Consider the following 5,307-nt stretch of genomic DNA (forward strand, 5'->3'; position numbering starts at 1 on the left):
GATAACTTGTTTAATTTAAACCAATTTTGTATTTTGACAAACTCCATCTTCATTAACTCAAACATCTGTTCCAAGTCTTTACCCAAATAAAAGAAAGTGGTATCATCAGCAAAGAGAACACATTTTAGGATACTGGACACCTCCGTCAAATCATTTACATACAAAATAAACAACTTAGGTCCAAGTACAGAGCCTTGTGGCACTCCACATGAAATACTGTTTAGGTTTGATCTTACATCGTCTATTTGTACAAACTGTTTTCTGTCTTTTAAATAACTACATATCCATTGCAAAGCTGGTCCTCTAATGCCATATTTTTTTAATTTATTAATCAGAATCGTGTGGTCAATTGTGTCAAATGCTTTTTTTAAATCCACAAATTTACTTATACAATGTTGTTTTTTATCTATAGCTGTAGTAACTTGTTCCATCAATTCCATAAGAGCCATGGATGTTGAATTTTTTGATCTGAATCCATACTGACTATTACTTAAAATACTATTTTTATCAAGAAATAGGTCAAGTCTGGTCACAAATAGTTTTTCTAGAATTTTTGAGAATTGTGGCAACAAAGATATAGGTCTGTAGTTGTTAAATACACATTTGTCACCATGTTTAAAAAGAGGAACTACCTTAGCTATTTTCATTCTGTCTGGGAATATTCCTGTTGAAAATGACAAATTACATATATATGTAAATGGCTCAATAACATGACTTATTATTGCTTTTACAACTATCATATCCATGTCTTCACAGTCTTTTGATCTTTTGTCAGTAATTTTTTTAACTACCTTCATTATTTCTTCTTTGTCAGTTCCCTTTAGAAACATACTGTTTACACAATCACTGATTAAATAACTCACATTTTTATCCACTTTTGGTATTGTATTTGCAAGGTTAGATCCAACATTTACAAAGTAATTATTAAATCCATTTACGATTTCATTTTCATCATGGATTTCCACATTATTTTCCACAAAATATTGAGAAAGACTCGTACTAACCTTGTGTTTTTTCAGAACACTGTTCATTACTCGCCATGTTGCCTTCATATTACCACTACTTTTATGTAATAACTCACTATAATATTCCCTCTTTTGTTTTCTTATGATCCCAACTAATTTATTTTTGTACTTTTTATATTTATTTTCTGCCTCATGTGTTCTGGATTTCAAGAAACATGAATACAGATAATTCTTTTTTTTACATGCATTTCTCAATCCTTTCGTAATCCATGGTTGATCAACAGTATCTTTCTTTATATAATTATTTTGCACACAATTTTTTTATACAAAACATCTAGAATGTTCATAAACTTATCATAAGATTTGTTCACATCATCAACATACACATCTTCCCAATTTTGTTTATCTAAATCATCTTTAAATTTGTCTAATGCTTTTTTGGATGTGTTTATTATTTTATTCTTTCTTATAATTGGTTTTATATAAATTTCATCATTTTTGTAAATTGTAAAAATTGGTAAATGATCACTTAAATCAGTCATCAGAATACCACCTATCACATCACCATCTGTGATATTTATAAAAATATTATCTATTACTGTAGCACTATGTGTTGTGATTCTCGTTGGATTTGATATCAACGGGAAAAAACTCAAACTATACATTGAATCCATAAATGTACCGATGTTATATGAATCAGCTATATTCCCTAGATCTATATTAAAATCTCCACACAAAAAAAACTTTTTTATTACAACTCTTAACCAATAATTCCATGACTTTGTCTGTGAATGACTCTATTTTTGATCCTGGTGATCGATATACACAACTTATTGTTATGTTTTTATTATTCTTATTTATTATTTCTATTGTTATCATTTCCATTATATTGTCAACACTTATTGACATTTCACTATTCAATCTACACTTTATTCCACATTTGACAAACAGAGCCACTCCTCCACCTTTTTTATTTTTCCTATTCATGTGAAATAATTCATACCCTTCAATATAAGCATTATTTATGTTTCCATCATTTAGCCATGTTTCTGAGAGTGCTACTATTGTAAAAGTGTTATTAATTTTTTTTAAGTAATTTGATATCTTAGATATATTTGCATTAATGCTTCTACAATTTAAATGAATTATAGAGAGTGCTCCATTTGCCATATTAATTTTGTTGAACTGTTCTACGTTATAATATTCACTACCTTTTACAACTGGAAAAAGATTTCTATCAATAACATCTTCTACATTATATATTTTAAATTCTGATTCATCGTACCTCGTCATGATTCAATGTATTTTTTCATCAGGGTGTTCGTTTTGTCGATTTTATGTACAAAATATTTCATAATACAATATATCATCATCTCCTAAGCTCATCTCAATCTTTCCAAATCCTTTAGCTCTTGTATTATTTTAGCTTGTGAACCTTCCTGTACTTTAATCCAAATTTTTCCATTTCTTGTCCATGTTGATACTATTTTGTTCTGTTTTTTTAACAACCTTGCTTCACGAGCAATATTGCCATTTTTCTTTGTTAGATGTTCATTTATATAAACTTTTGTTCCCTTCAGTTTTCTAGCCTGTACCATTACATTATTTCTTGTTTTTCTGCTAATAAATCTTACAACAATTATTGGTTTATTTTTTTCTGTTTTGCTGGGCAGGGTGTGACATATTGAAATATCATTGTGATCAATATCAATATCCCTGTCCTGTAAAAAATCCACCACCTGCTCCTCCAGAGTCTGTAGCTCTTGCTGTGATGCATCTTCTGTTGTTTTTACACCAGCAGCCACTTTTGCATATGACCGAGTCTTTACTTCCAGTCCGGTTATGACAAGATTATCTTGTCTTGTGTTCTGTTCCAAGTCATCAATCTTTTGTTCCAGATCCATTATTTTTTTATCTTTAATTCCTATTTGCAATTTCAATTTTTTAACCTCCTCGAACAAACCCATCAGGAGTTCCTGTTGTGATGTAAGTTTCACTAATTCAGAACTCATGAAGTTCAAGGATTTTTTTATTTCCTCCATGTCATCCAAACTATGATCAAGCTGCTCTTGTTTTTTTTTTTTGTTTGGATTTACTTGACATTTCTTAAGACAAACGTTCTGCCCGATGGCAGTATCTCCACAAACCTTCAGCCAAATCCGAGACCTGGTCACAACGCAAAGAGTCCCAAGACCTCCGCTGCAACACCGCAGCCCCCAAATCCGACGCACGAAGACCGGCTCCTGCAGCCCAGTGACCCGCAGGATCCTCGCTGGTTCATCCGCTCCCAGCACTCACGCGGATCCCACACATCCCGGCAAACAGCAGCCCCACGAACCAAATCCAAAGGCCGACGCCCAGTCTCCAGACCTACCAGCCACTCCACCACAGCTGCTCCTCAGCAGCCACCGCCCAAAGGCTCAACGCCCAGACGGTCGGGTTCCACAGCCCCAGCAGTCCGCAGAGCCAACGACGGACAGCCAAAAATCATTAAAAAGAAAAAAATAGAAGGCAAGTATATAGTCCAAAAAATTATGTTTTTAAGAAATAGATCTTGTTTGATTTTTGATTAATTATTTGATTAATTGTTTGATTAATTGTGACTACCGTGAAGCACGGCGTCTCTCCCACGTCACCCCACCTGTGTGTGTGCTAAAAACAGTTATCTATTTTAGATCTTACTGGGTGCTGAAAAAAAGAAAAGGCTGATTTGTTGGCTTATTACTGTAGAACTGCAGCTGGTAAAGGTATTTATAACCATGTAGTTGCACTTTTTTTTTTTTTTTTACCAGACTGCACACTACTCCCAACTCCAGCTGCCAACTGGTCCTCCTGCACTGGCCTGCACAAGAGATTTACAAAGATGGCACAGACAAAGAACACAGGTAAAACAAAATATAAAATAAAATAAGAGTGGAAAACATTATTTTCCATTATATTATTTAGTATATGATGGTTACGATTCTCATAATAATAATTGTAATAACGTTCCCACCTGTATATTATTAGTGCCATGTGAAATTTGTCATAGTCTCAATATTACTTGTGTAAAATATATTTTTCTCTCCTTACTTGTTTGCTGGTGAAGATTCTCAGTCATCCAGGACATGATGAATTCAAAAAGCATTCAGTACAAAAACAACTGGACTTTATTTGTAACAGAAGACGTTTCGCTCCTCATCCGAGGAGCTTTCTCAATTCAAAGAGCAGTGAGTAAGTGATTCAGGTTATAAGGCAGTATCTTCTGTTAGACTCCCACCATCCACTGGAACACAAACTCTCTGTCATCAGAACTTTACAATATCGGGCCGAACGCGTCCCCACGAAGACAGAAGGGAAGGAAAAGGAACAAAAACACATTCAAGAAGCTCTTCAAAAACATGTGGATATCCTAGCTGGGCTTTTGTCAAGTCAGCGAGGAAATCTACAAAACACACTAATAAACAGAAAAAGGACAACAGCAGACGTAAAAACATTGTCATCCCTTATGTTGCTGGAGTATCAGAGAAATTCAGAAGGATCTTCAACAAACACAAGATCCCAGTACATTTCAAACCCAGCAGGACTCTCAGACAGAGGCTGGTCCACCCTAAAGACAAAACACCCATACACAAACAGAGTGGTGTAGTGTATGCAGTCCAGTGCAGCGAGGACTGTCCAGACCTCTACATTGGAGAAACTAAACAGCCTCTTCACAGACGCATGGCTCAACACAGGAGAGCCAGCTCCACAGGACAAGACTCAGCTGTTCACCTCCACCTCACAGATAAGGGACACTCTTTTGAGGACCAAAATGTGCACATTTTGGACCGAGAACACAGATGGTTTGAGAGGGGGGTGAAGGAAGCAATTTATGTAAAAAGAGAAAAGCCGTCTCTTAACAGAGCAGAAGGCCTCAGATTTACACTTTCAAAAACATATAATGCAACTTTAAAACAGATTCCCAGCCAGTTTTCGCACTTGATGGGAACAGAGGGGCCTCGTCTGTGAATTAGATGAACAAAGACTTACTGTTAAGGTGTTTAGGTGTGCACTGCCAATCTACGTGTGTGTGTCTTATGTGTGTGTGTCTTATCTCACTCAGCCTTATAACCTGAAACCCTTACTCACTGCTCTTTGAATTGAGAAAGCTCCTCGGGTGAGGAGCGAAACGTCTTCTGTTACAAATAAAGTCCAGTTGTTTTTGTATTTAACGCTTTTTGAATCCTTACTTGTTTGGAATTGTTTGTTTTTTCTAGGTAATGAATAAATACAGGTTCAACCTAAATGAATTAGTAGTATTTGCAAGTTAAGTAAAAATCTTAACTCTCAAATCTGTCCCACTGTGTCCTACCAAATTGCT

This window comes from Nematolebias whitei, chromosome 3, assembly GCF_014905685.2.
Source record: "Nematolebias whitei isolate Nwh7 chromosome 3, NemWhi1, whole genome shotgun sequence".
Classification (NCBI taxonomy): Eukaryota; Metazoa; Chordata; class Actinopteri; order Cyprinodontiformes; family Rivulidae; genus Nematolebias; species Nematolebias whitei.